General features: G+C 41.3%; 1 protein-coding gene across 1 annotated transcript in view; it reads left to right on the top strand.

Annotated features, from left to right (window-relative positions):
• Positions 1 to 11,204: 11,204 nt before the first annotated feature.
• The window catches only part of ST18 (ST18 C2H2C-type zinc finger transcription factor), a gene marked incomplete at its 3' end in the record, with an annotated part of 104,833 nt that continues 101,611 nt past the window's right edge, over positions 11,205 to 14,426 (top strand). Inside the window, exon 1 of the mRNA XM_081258791.1 lies at positions 11,205 to 11,242. The remainder of the gene's footprint in view (positions 11,243 to 14,426) is intronic.

Genomic DNA, 14,426 nt, shown 5'->3' with positions numbered 1-14,426 from the left:
GCATGTCTTCGGTATACCTAAGACATAGATGTTTAGCAGGCCAGTAACCTTGGTATCGGAAGTAGCCTATTCGAAGAACTGTATGAGCTTTAGCTCTGAGACTAAACATCACATCGAAGTTAGACATTTGCCAAACAGCCAGAAATCTTAGGTCTGTGAGCGTAAGCACAGGTACTTGGAAACACCTGATCATTGCATTCTTCTTCTGAGAATTTTGGTGTCGAGCGGAAGACATTATTTTTTTCTGCTATGATAACAATACAACACTGACCTGGTGCCAGCCACTATTTTGAGTCCAGATGTGAATTCTTTTCATTTTAACCACAATCACAACCAGAGCAAAAGCCAATAGGTGAGGTCTGCCATCATCCCCTTTCATAGATGAGGAGACCCCCCCTGGGTATATGGATCAGCCTGCCCTGGGACTCAGGGCTGCAGATCAGAGCCCGATTGACCCCACCCGGCACTGTGGCCTCGGGCAGCGTGGGTTACACAGCCAGCCTCTGTGCTCCCCTCTCTCTGTGGACTGTGAAGATTTCACTTTGCTTAAATAAAGGTTTGGAAACATAAATTATGGATTACAAATATGTTTAGACTCATTGTAGTATTTATTTTTGCATTTTAGATCTTAATTAGGCAGTTACTATTATAATACTCATATAGTTTCCTTAAATTATTATAGAAGATTAACCCGAAAACACTGTTTAATCTTTTGCAAATACCATGTTGAAACTATAATACTAAGTAAAAAGAGTCAAGTTAATGAGATTTGACAAAAATCCTTTAGAAGAGAAACTGTATTTAAAATAATTTTATTCTTATCAGTATCTAGCATAGGAACTTTGAACATAGTGAGTTCAAATGCAGAAGTGTTTGTTGAAATAAAGAATCTAAGGATGAAGAGTTTCTATCACCATGGAACTCTTCCTAGGTATTGTAGATACCACGTGAAGTTCACAGGAGATTAAAATATTTTATTCCAGCTGCATATGATTTAAGATATCGTTTGTATTTATAGTTTCCAAGAGAGTGAAGTAAGAAATGTAAATATCAGCACTAGAAAACCGTGAACAGGTTATTTAGGCTCTCAGTTGACTAAGAAATATTGTCTAGAAGGTTCCAGAAGTAGAGACAGTGGATGTAAGACGTGGCACCTGCCCTGAGGGACTTTATGAGCTGGAGCAAAGCCCAGTGGTGTAGGTGAAGCCTCCAACCTTGGCTGGGTTATTGTCCACGGGGTGGGGGGCCTCCCCATGGCCGGTGCAAAGATGAACTAGGCTATGGCCGCACGTCACTCCACTCGGCCACTCGGCCCTGCTGTACGTGGGCCAGAGCACCTCACCAGGCACAGTCCGTTTTATTTTCCCCTAAAAGGTAAGGTTATGGCCTAAAGAATAGAATGACCACCTTTGCCTAGCAGTAGCCTCAGGGAAGATTTCATAGAAGAGGCATTTAAAGGGTCTTGAATCCATCCATTCAACCAACCTCTTGAGAATCTACTATGTTCCAGCAACTCTGTCACACACAGAGGGTACAGACACAAGTATTGTGAGGTCTCATACCGTAGCAGGTGACACGGGCAAACTGACGTTCACAGTCCCAAGGGGCCCATGTTATGCAAGAGGCAGCCCCAGGGCAGCCATTTGAAAACCGGTCAGGAGTCCTGAATGACAACCGTGTGGCTGGGATTACAGGTGGCTGGGTAACCAAGTGAAGAGATTCAGAAGGAAGAGGTTATTTAGAGGAAAAGCTGGTGTACATCTTGAATGCAAGACAGCCAGGTGGTGATGCTGAGTATCCAGTTGATCCGTGGATCTGAGGTTCAAGGGCAAGATCTGAGACAGAGAGATGGACATTTGGACGTGGTTTCCAAGGAGAATGCATGGAGTAAGAGAAGGATCAAAATTAGCAACTCCGGGAAATCTCAGTGTTTGGTGGGAAGATGGAAAAGGGGGAGCCCACAAAGGAGGAATGTAGAGAAGGCTGGAGAAAGCTGGGACTCAGGGAAGACAAGGATGTAAATGGCTTGCTCAGGAAATAGACTGACGATGCAGCACGAAACACATTGACTAAGAGGTCACTGGTGGTCTTTCCAGAGACGCTCGAGCTGACTCGGGCCGGGAGCCAGGTGGCCCTGGGCTGTGCAGGAACGGTGCGCTGAGAACAGAAAGCCTCTGGGGATTTTAAGAAGTTTGACTCTGAAGAACAGAGTTAACAAGATATAGGGCGAAATGTGTTTATATACTGAAGAGAAGGAACCAGAAGACATAAGAAGGCTGGAAAGTTTGAAGATATGGATGGAAAATAAACTAGATCAAGTAGGAAGCAAATGTAATAGAGCCCAATGGAGAGCCTACCATCAGGAAGCAGCAGGGAACCTCTCACCCTAAAACTGGAGCAAGGGAGAGAGGAGAGGATGCAAATAAAAGGATGTCTGTACATGTATGAGATGAGATACTGGGACCATTCAGAGCAGATAGGAGTTGATGCAGATAGAAGTAGGCCTGTGCATGTAAGGATGAGACATTAGGACCATTCAGAGTAGGTAGCCCCCAAAATTTTCTGTCAAGTTAGGCAGCAAAGTCCTATTTCAACTCTGTGTGGAATGGTTTTAAACTGTAAGTGCCTTTAACATGTTAGTTTTTATTAATTATTACAGTTACATCATATTAAAAGCAACAGGTTCTACTTCACTCCTAAATGTTATGCATAATGGATATTGGCATGGAAACTCAGAAGACTGAAGAGAACCAGGGGAGGTAGGGCTTCGAGCTGTCTTACAAGATGCAGATGATTAGGAAGGGGGAGGGAAGAGGAGAGTGTCCTCGGTCTGGGGCTGATGAGGAAGAGGTGAGCAGAGGGGGAGGGGGAGGGGAGGGGAGGGGTTGGCTTCTCTCCACCCAGGATTCATGAGGACATTGGGAGTGATGAGTTTGTCTCACAGCAGGCAGCAGACCCATTTCTGTTCTTTATCGCTCTCCTTTTTGTACTTTGCCTTGATTTACACTGAAGACGGAACTTCAAGGCTGTCTGTCACTTTACCACCTCCACCCCAGAGGAGGTCCACCTGCTCACACCCAGATGACCGCCATGGCCTGGACACTGACTTCCCTGCTTTCTCACCTCTGCTCACAGATGTCCAAGGGCATCCTATCCCACTTAAAGCAAAATACAGACTCCTCACTACGGTCTGTATGGCTCCATCTGTTTTTTAAAACAGTTTTATTGAGATATAATTCACATACCATACAATTTACCCATTTAATGTTACAGTTCAATAAAAGTCTTTAGTATATTCAGAGTTATGCAGCAGTTTTAGAACATCTTCCTTCCCCCAAAAGAAACTCTGCACCCCTTAGCCATCACCCTCCAATGTTCCCTCTCCCCAAGTTCTAGGCAACCACTTACCGACTTTATGTTTTCGTAGATAGGCCTATTCTGGAAATTTCATATAAATGGAATAGCATCATGTGTGGTCTTTTGTGACTTTTCTTTCACTCAGCATATTTTCAAGGCTCATCTCTGTTGTATCATCTATCACTGCTTCACTCGTTTTTATTGCTGAACAATATTCCATGGATTGGATAGACCACATTTTATTTATCCATTCATTAGTTTATGAACATTTGGGTTGTCTCCACTTTTCCACTATTATGAGCAATGCTGCTATGAACATTCATGTACAATTTTTTGTGTGGACATATGTTTTTATTTCTCTTGGGTATATACCTAGGGGTTGAATTGCTGTATTATATAATAACCCTATGTTTAACCATTTGAGGAACTGCCAGACATTTTTCCAACACAGCTGCACCATTTCACATTCCCTCCAACAGTGTAGGAAGGTCCAATTTCTTCACATCCTCACCAACACTTGTTATTATGTGTCTTTCTATTATAGCCATCCTACTGGGTGTGAAGTGGTATCTCACTGTGGTTTTGACTTGCAGTTCCCTAGTGACTAATGATGTTGAGCAGCTTCTCATGTGCTTATTGGCCATTTGTATGTCTTCTTTGGAGAAATGTCTGTTAAAGTCCTTGGCCCAATTTTAACTGAGTAATTTGTCCTTCTATTATTGAGTTGTGTTCTTTTTTATACATTCTGGATAGAGGGCTCTAACTCTTTTCAACCTAGGCACAGTTCTTGTACTCTTTCTTAAATGAACAAAGATTATTATTACTTCAATTTAAAATACCCGCCATCTTTTATTTTCCTGTAGCACTTATCACTGCTTCAAATTGCACTGTACACTTATTGTTTCCTTGGCTCTTGGTTTGGCTCCCAAGAATATAATTCCAAGGATATAATTCCTGTCTTGTCCATCCTTGCTTCTCCATCTCCTTTCTCATGATGATGGAAGGTTGCTGTGATTAAACACATGGACCTTGCAGTGAGAGTCCAATTCCCAGGGCTGCTCATCAAGAGCTGGGTGACTCTGGGAAAGCATTTGACTTCTCTGTGTTTTAATCTCCTCATTTGAAAGATGGGAAAAATTAATAATCCCTGATTCACTTAATTGTGCAAAATGAGTTAATATATAAAAATATAAAGCATTTACAACAGTAACTAGCACAAAGAAATAATAGAATGAAAAAGTCAACAAAGATTTTTGAATGAATACTTCATGAATTTTCCCACTAACAAAGAAAATTGTCTGTTAAATTTCCAAAGATTTAATCAGCCTCACCAACACATGTCCTCACCATGACCAGGCAGGGTTATTAATTGGGTACCACCTACCTGTGGCCTTTGCATGAAAACTGATCTCTTTGGGGATCATGGAGTTTTATAGAATTTGTACTGTGTGCCATGCCTTTTATGAGTGACATCTCATAAGTCCTCACAGCTCTAGAGGGAGGTTCTGTTATGGTAGCTTTTTAACAGATGAAGAACCTGAAGATCAGGGAGGTTAAATACAGACCTCAGATCACAGAACTAGCAAATGTTAGAGTTAGGATTTAATTTCAGGTTGGCGTCACCCCTCTACATCTGCTGCCTTGGGCCAGGGCTCAGGGTCTCCTGTCATCAACAAGCATTTCCCAGGTCATTATCACTGTATTTCCCCACATATGGTTTTATGGTTTTTACCGTATTTCAGAGTCTCCATAATCTTAGCACACATTACTGATTGTCTAAACATTCTATCCCATTATTTTCAGTCTAAATGCAGCACTGAAGTTCTCATTCCTTGAGTTCATGAGTCTTTCCAGGGTTTGCTTAAAGAAAGACATACAGGCTTCGCCTGCCAATTTAGCCAGTGCTACACGGCAGGAGAAACCCTGGCATCACACATGGTCTTGAGCACCAGCTCAACTTAAATTAGGAATAATAATGTCACCCTCCTTAGGTTGTTGTGAGGCTTAAATAAGATAATAAGACCATGAGATGCCTAGTCTGGTGTGTGAATCAACATCCAGGCACGACTGATTGCAGTAATTGCTGAAAGCCTCTGATTTTGTGTTTACGTCTTGCCTTCTGCAGATCACTTAAAGCATCATCCACCACCTTCTACTCCCCACCACCTCCTCTGTCTAATTTGAGATCAGCATGTTGCTTAGCACATTCATGATAAATAATACTATGTTTCTTCTATTACCTTTTAATTTTATTTCATGATATTTTAAGAACTGCCCAATTAAGTTTCTTTAGGCATTTGTAACATGCCAGTCACTCTTCTGTTTTTAACATATGACTGAACTGGCAGTGACAGTCCTTAAGTTTTAATCCCCCCCCACTTTAAGTTAACGTCAATGGTTATTAAGGTTATTAATAGTTACATAAGTTTTTTGTCCGTTTTTAATTTGCAAAGTTATTTTTAATTTGTAAAGTTAATCTCAGTTCACAAGTAAACTGTTCATAAGATTGTTATTCTGTACATCACTAGTTTTCAGATATTAATAATCTACTTTAAGCATTACATTTATTAGTCTTACAAGTTAATCTACCCTGTATGTTTTCACCAGCATAACTTTTTGCTACATGCTCTGGATAGTTTCATGCTTTATCTCTAGGTATTTGATCCATTGTTTTCCTAAAATTCATATCCCGGAGGCAGCACCTTGATCACAGTTCCCTATTTTCTTCGTAATTGGGCAGTGGTCCTCAAATAGTCAGCACTCTCACTGAGCTTCTGGACTATGGAGAAAGCAGAGAGGAGACTGTCCAGGGCCTGCAGGAGCCCTCAGTGAGCAGGGGGAGAGCATGTCGAGGGTGATACATTATGGGGTTAGGGGGGCTTCCTTTGGGAACACGGAACCAGAGTTGGGAGGAGGAGTTAAAAGGTGAGAGGAAACACATCCAGGTTACTTGGAGGCCACGTCTTCATTTCATGAGCGTTCTCATTATTCACTTTGAAAACACACTGTATAAATTAAGTCTTTAAAAGCAGGAATTCCGTAGTTCTTCCAAGGAATCTTCTCCTTGTACACTTTTCAAAAAATTTAAAGTACCCCCAAAATACGTAGTCTGTTACCTCTGATGGAAAACTTAGATCGGATTCCCTCAGTAACCTGCCACAGATAACAAAACACTGGAATCTAGAGAGAAACCAGCAAAAACGAACAAAAACCAATAAAAATAACAGACCGGAATTGGATAAGCACGGGACAAAGTGCCTGACGTGAACGGTCCTGACCTCTCTGTACAACCAGATGTTCGAATGACCGAAGGCTCTTATTTAGTCTGATTCATTGTAACTCTTAAAAACCGCCCAAGCAGAGAGATCGGTTAGGATGTTGACACTCACAACAGTCAGCCGTGACAGCACCGTGCACAGCTGACCTGAACTTGTAGGGTTATGAGTTCTTCTCTACTCAAACTGTACACCCTGATGTTTGTGCTTCTGCAGGAGAGAGCTCGTCAAGCCCATCACATGGTTCTCCCAACTTACCAAGAAATAAACGCGGCACCCTCTTCTCAAAGATTTTCATTTTGTCACCTCTTTGCTTTGTTCGACAGAAGTATCTGTGCTATGAGAGGGGCACACACCTTACACCCCTCTCCACTCTACAGGACTCCACCTGTTTATATAAACACTTTTCCCTCTTCTCCAGAAGACTAGGTGCTTAATGAAGATTTGAGCGAATAAGTTAATGAGTTCATTCAATAATACTGTTCTATACGGAGAAGGTTGGTTTTACTGGCATTAATCAAATTCCTTATTTGTGACATTATCTTGTATTTAGATGACGTTGATACTTTTAAAATAGCTTTGTTAAATAGATATCAGTGGGGTAGCAAGACATAAGAGGCGGTGAGAATTCAGAAGGGGCATTGATTCCTTTAAAATTGTTCTCATTTGTGAACAAACTTCTGGTTACCGGGGGGGAAGGGTTGGGGGCAGGGATAGATTGGGAGTTTGGGATTGACATGTACACACTGCTATTTTTTTTTTTTTTTTTTGAGGTATGCGGGCCTCTCACTGTTGTGGCCTCTCCCGTTGCGGAGCACAGGCTCCGGACGCGCAGGCTCAGCGGCCATGGCTCACGGGCCCAGCCGCTCCGCGGCATGTGGGATCTTCCCAGACCGGGGCACGAACCCGTGTCCCCTGCATCGGCAGGCGGACTCTCAACCACTGCGCCACCAGGGAAGCCCCCACACTGCTATTTTTAAAACAGATAACCAACAAGGACCTACTGTATCGCACAGGGAACTCTGCCTGATACTCTGAAATAACCTAAATGGGAAAAGAATTTGAAAAAGAATTTGAAAAAACTGTTCTCATTTGCTTACTGCTATTTCTTATATTGAGCCATGTTCTCCCAACTTTACTGGAGTGTTGTTTAATAAGTTCATGTTTCAGGACACTAAATAGTTTTTCCTGGCCTGAGCACATCACTGCGAAAGCACCTAACTTCTGCTCCGTGAGTCATTTTCTGTTTGGAGAATCACCCTCCATCTCGTTACTAAAACACTCTTCAGCAGTGTTTCCTTCTACAATTTATTTTACTACCAACTGCTTGTACTCTCCTAGTTCTAAAATATGTATTCCAGGGCTTCCCTGGTGGCGCAGTGGTTGAGAGTCCGCCTGCCGATGCAGGGGACACGGGTTCGTGCCCCGGTCTGGGAGGATCCCGCATGCCGCGGAGCGGCTGGGCCCGTGAGCCATGGCTGCTGAGCCTGCGCGTCCGGAGCCTGTGCTTCGCAACGGGAGAGGCCACAACAATGAGAGGCCCACATACCGCAAAAAAAAAAAAAAATTAAAAAAAAAAATAAAATAAAATATGTATTCCAATGAACAATGTTGAAAAATGACCTTGTAAGAGCTTTGCCACTGAGGTATTTACCAGGACAGTGATGCAAATTTATTTTTAGTATTAGACTAAAAGGTGTTTTCATCCTTCGAGAAGTTTTCAGGATAATGTGTTCTTCAAAACGGCAGCAATCAGAACGCTTCACATAGCGTCTATGAGAAACTTGCTGTGCCATTTAGAAATAAGTCAGAATTTACTAGGGCTGGAAAAACATTGAACGTCTCAAGGAAATATGCATCATTGCTTGACATGGAAATCCATTTTTATGATATTTTTAATTAATTCATCCTCTTATTTTATTTGCTTTGGGCCAGTTTAAATGCTGTGCAGTCTTAGATCTGTAATTTGTGAGCTTACAGTTGATAATGGCACCTGTGATGAAGAAGTACATAATTGCTGTCCTTTCTCAACATGAATGGCTTCAACTGAAGGGAAGATCAAGTTCAATAAAGCTATAATGTGGTTCTCAGAATGCACTCCAGTGATGGGCCAGAACATTCACTTTTTATCTGTTCTTTTCTCTCATAAACTATTGAATGCAGAGCAAATACATAGCTCTAGAATAGAGTGGGGAAGTGCCTCTGTTCCATGTGGATGCAGGGGATTTAGCCTTTGGGATTGGAGTTCTTCAAAACCTGTATTAGTGACTCTCTAAGGCAACAGTTCTCAAAGTGTGGTCCCCGGACCATCAGCACCTGCATCACCTGGGAACATGTTGAAGAGGTACACTCTCAGGCCCTCTCCAGACGACCCTGCAGGTGACTCTGGTGCTGGCTCATGTTTGAGAACCACTGCTCTGACACTTTGCTGCTCAAAGTGTGGCCTGTGGAGCAACAGGAGCCCCTGGACCCTCATTAGGATTACAGGACCTCGGGGTGTCGGAATCAGGATGCACTTTAACAAGACACCCAGGTGACCCTGATGCATATTAGAACCTGAAAGCCACTGACCTAAGGGTTAGAGCAGGAAACCTACAGGGGAGGGTACCTGCCATTCAGGGGCATTTGGGAGGCTATCAAAGTGGGATCAGTGGATGCTTTTTTTTCACTGCCCAAAATATATTCAAACACCCTAATTCAACTTATTTATATTAGGGAACTGTGGGAATAACCCTGAGAGTACAGAAAGAAATGTTTACAGATAACAGCATGAAAAAAGAAAAGAGTTCATGTGTTTTGCTTATTTTACAAAGTAGTGAATAGGTCATTCAGCCAACAAAATACAAAACCACTACGAAATATTACCTTTAAACCTTAATTATTTTCAAGGCAGTATTACCCATTAAATGTTCCCTAGCTTTTTATATTGTGATTTCTATTTTTTAATTTCTTTGGGTAGAAGTTGTTAATTTTATCCTAATGTTTACCTTACATCAATATATCAATACTTCTGTTTTCTTCTTTATTTCTCTCCTTTAGTAAAAAATATAATCTTTTACTATCTGGTTTGTATATTTTAAATGATATACTTTGAATCCCAGTTATTATTTATACCACTTCGTACCAGTGATTTCATTCCATTTTTCAGTTTTTCTATCCCTTGTCAGAACAAAAAACACTTACATAGTATTCCTCTATCTATAACTCCATCCTTGTTTGTCTTCATTTTGCAATTAAATAAATGAAATTCTGACCATCTATCTTTTTGGCAAACTACACACATTTTTGTTGAGCAGGATCAGGGGATACTTTACTGTTTGTGGATCCCTCTCAGTTCCCTCTGGAATAAAAAGGGGGAAGAGATGGGTAAACCTCTTGGCTACAATGTTCAAAAATATGTAAAGGCACCCTGTCTACATTGTGAGATGGAGAGCAGAACCATGATATGAGTAGCAGAGTTATTAACTGGATAATAAATCATATGTGTGCATATATACACACACACATATATACTCATACACACATATATATCAATATATCCCACAATGACCTAGACATTTTAAGAGAAAGCATAGTTTTCAAGTCTAACTTTTTTTGAAAACTCAATTTTCTAATTCACTTTTCATGTACAAATAAATCCAAGATGTGTTTGTGTCTTTCTATCTTATTTTCTACCCTCGAATTTAATTTTCTGGAATGCATCTTTTTAGAAAGTCTTTTTACCAGGGAAGGAGGTTGCAAACTTTCGAGTCCTGCCTCATCCCTACAGGGTCATTGTTACGATGCTGAGGAATCAGTAAGACAAAGCTTTCTGTGGAGGCCGTGAAGTTTGCCTGCTTCCAGGACTCGGCATTTTCCATCTTCTTGTGGTGAAGCCAGTGGCCTGGGCAGAAAAGAATAGTTGACCAAGTAAAATCTTATTCCTAAGAATATTTTTAGCATGGAAACACATGAAAATTAAGGGATCTTTTTTTTAAAAAAGGCTTTGGAAATCTTTTGCACAACAAACACCCCCATATGTAAATAGGACTGTCACTAGCTGTTTGTCCACAGCGAGGCCTCCAGATGAAGCAGGGCTGTGCTCTGACAGGGACAGCTGACTCATTAGCAGAGAGCAGTGAAAGGTAATTAACCCTGGGAAAAGTACAGCTGCCGTGCGGGCTGTTCCTTTCTGTAGGATCTGATTAGAAATTAGTGTTAAACCACTGATTCTTTTTTTTTTTTTTAAAGAAAAAAAAAAAGACTGTCATTGATAATTCACTTTCACTCTCAGGTGTGTCCCCAGAAAAGGTTCTCAAATGTACTTGTAGACAAAAGGACTCAAATCTAAAAAGCATTTTCTGATCACAGTAGACACCTGTTTTTCTTGTTGAGGGGGGAGTTCTTTCAAATGAATATTATTGAACTATTGAAGATTGGTTTGTGCCCTGATCCGTTCTCCCATAGTCAGTATGTAAATTACTTGAAAAGATTGTTTTATACAGTTAATAAGCTGTAGATAATTACCATTTAATTAAGTTTTTCTTTTTCTTTCCATTTTCCCTCTGATGATGCTTCTCGTCAGTAGCAATGGAAACTCTCCAGTTCAAATCCAGTGGACGCTAGGGAAGGTAAGTGAAGACTATTTAGAAATAAACTTTCCCCCCCAAAAGAGAAGTATCCCTAACTTTTCAATGGCCTTCAAAAACTTGAGAATTTAAGAACTTGGTTTTAGGGGACAACCAAAGATGCCTGGTTTTGTTAATGTTGGTTTCATCCTGGTCATTTGAGTTACAATTGTGTATTTTTTTTGAGAACTGTGTACACCTGTTCATCTTGATTTATGACTTCACTTGTCTCATATGAGGAGTATTAATACTTTAACACAGTCAGGATTTACATATGTGGCTGAAGAATGTGGTGGGTAGCATAACGGCGCCCCCCCACAAAGCATCTATGTCTTAATTCCTGAAACCTATGAATACGTTACCTTACGTGCAAAGGGAGTGTGATTAAATTGCGAGTCCAGAGATGAGGAGATTCTCCTGGATTATCCAGGTGGGCCCAACTAATCCCAGCGACTTTAAGAGAGAAGCAGATGAATGAGTCATGCAGATGCAGCCCGAGAAGGACTCCGTTCCACCAACCATTTGAAGAAGGAGGAAGGGATCTTGGGCCCCAGAATGCAGTGGCTTTGAGATGCTGAGAACGGCCACTGAAAAAAACAGGGACCTCAGTCCTATGACAGTAAGGAATTCTGACCTGCAGCCTCCAGCAAGGAGCTCAGCCTGACTTGAGTTCAGGCTGGTGAGACCGTCCCAGACTCTGGACCCCCAGAGCTGTAAGATACTGACTTATTTGTTCTGTTTTAAGCCACACAGTTTGAGGACTTTTGTTACAGCAGCAACAGGAAACTAATAGAGAAGATAAGCCAGCCTATAGATGGGACGTATTTTACAGCTGACAGTATAAGTCCTATGAAGAATTTCTTGTGTTTGGATGAAGAGAAGAAAAATTTCTTGAGAGGCCAAGACTGATAAGTCGTTTTTAGGAATTGGAATCTGTAGATTGTAATGATGGTTATCACTAAATCTGAGATTTCTGTCTTCTGCATTGCAACACCCCTGCCCACACCAAAAATGTTCTCCATGTGATATTTTTGTAAACATGATGCCTGTATCCTCCAAGGTACAAAGGAGTACCTGCTTTATTGGGGTGGTGAGTACATCTGTGTTTCACTGTGCTTGGGTGAGAGGAATGGAATGTCCATGGGAAAGGCGACCTCTCTGATGCAGAGAGAAAATTGATCTGACCGTTGCAGTGTACGCGGAGCCTGGTGCCTAGAACCACAGGGCTGTCACACAGAGCCTGGTGCTAGCGTGGGGACGCTGACTTTGTTCCCTTTCTTCATTGTGAAATGGATAGAGTCTCCCTATAGGCACAGGATGATGACAGGAAAAGAGTGCATGATGGTGCTCATAAGAGTGTCTTTCACGGGGTGAGAGTTCAGTCAAGGTGAGCTCAACTTATTTAGAAAATACCATATCATTTTACTATCTTGATAAAAAATAATGGATGACTTGTCTTCCCTTGTGGTTCCATTTTTATCTCCAATAGAAAAGTCATCAATTTGGAGTATATGGACATACATTGTTTAAAATAAAATGTAAATGCATTGTAGTTAGGACACTGGCCATACTGACAAATTTTGAGTAAGAAAAGTGAGATACAGAACCTGGAAACTGGATGGAGTTTAAGTGAGTTGGAGGTCTTCCTAAATGGTTTTCTTGCCAAATTTGGAAAAATAAGAATAATATTTCTATTTTACCTTTGGCTTTTATCCCCACAAAGGGACTGATTTAAATCACATACTGTCATTTTTCATGCAAATTAGATGAAAGTAGACACTGGGGAAGAAATCTGACCATAAAATCTGTTACAGTCTATGCTTGCTCCCCTTTGTGTTTTGGGAGCTGACTTTTTAACACAAGGGAAGACAACATTGAAGACAACATCGTAAATTCTGCTTACCTGGCATTGCAATCAAACAGACAAAATCTATAAGTTCCAGATGTTGTGCTGGGAAGTTATGTTTTGAATACAATTAATAGGATAATATCTCAAGCATCTGAAGAGTATTATCTTTGGCTTATTTTAATTGAATTCAGTAATAACATATTGAGCACCTACTTTGGCCACAGCATCATGTTGCAATGAAAGGTCAACACTACACAGCCCCTCACATCTGTGAGCTTTACTGGCGCCGGGACGATAAAGTGACCTTGAGTCAGCGTGGCGTCAGGCAGCACCTATGAATCCAGGTGGAGGTTCCATCAGAACAGGACTGGGACACAGAATTCTGTGAGATGCGGCCGCTTGCAGCACCGCGTGGATGACAAATTGCATTTCAACAGACAGATTTTTCAGCTCTGATACTGAAGGGAAAAGTTCCTTTGGAAGTTACAAATAACATCAACACATTCTAAACATTGAATTTTAGCTCTGTCATTTGACCAGCTGGTCTCCTTGGACCCTCGTGTAACTATACAAAAATATGGCTTTAGTACATTGTTTCACCAAGCCAACTGTTTGTATTTTTTTCAACTGGTCTTTAGGGATGTTTATGTATTTTAGCCAAAGTCTCTGAATCTCGGGATGATTCTTCAGGCGTCATCGTTTCTGGAAGCGTGTCCAGGCTGCACCCCCCTCGCTGCGTCTGCCTCTTCCGGGATCATACTTTCCTTTTTTTATTTACTTGAGAATTTAGGGTTTTTTTTTAGCTTCTTATTTTATATTGGAGTATAGCCAATTAACAATGTTGTGGTAGTTTCAGGTGCACAGCAAAGGACTCAGCTACATATACATGTACCCATTCTCTCCCAAGGCTGCCACATAACATTGAGCAGAGTTCCCGGTGCTATACAGTAGATCCTTATTATTAGAGAAATGCAAATCAAAACTACAATGAGGTATCAGTTCGCACCAGTCAGAATGGCCATCATCCAAAAGTCTACAAACAATAAATCCTGGAGAGGGTGTGGAGAAAAGGGAACCCTCCTACGCTGTTGGTGGGAATGTCAACTGGTGCAGCCACTATGGAGAAGAGCATGGAAGTTCCTTAAAAAACTAAAAATAGAGCTACCATATGACCCTGAAATCCCACTTCTGGGCATGTATCTGGAGAAAAACATGTCCCGAAAGGATACATGCACCCCAATGTTCACTGCAGCACCGTTTACAATAGCCAGGACATGGAAGCAATCCACATCCTACTGGAATCCTCAGGTTTCTGGTTTGTACCATGAGGACAGGAGC

The sequence above is a fragment of the Mesoplodon bidens genome (assembly GCF_964165515.1).
Source record: "Mesoplodon bidens genome assembly, chromosome: 16".
Taxonomy (NCBI): Eukaryota; Metazoa; Chordata; class Mammalia; order Artiodactyla; family Ziphiidae; genus Mesoplodon; species Mesoplodon bidens.
This window is presented reverse-complemented; position numbering and strand designations above follow the sequence as displayed.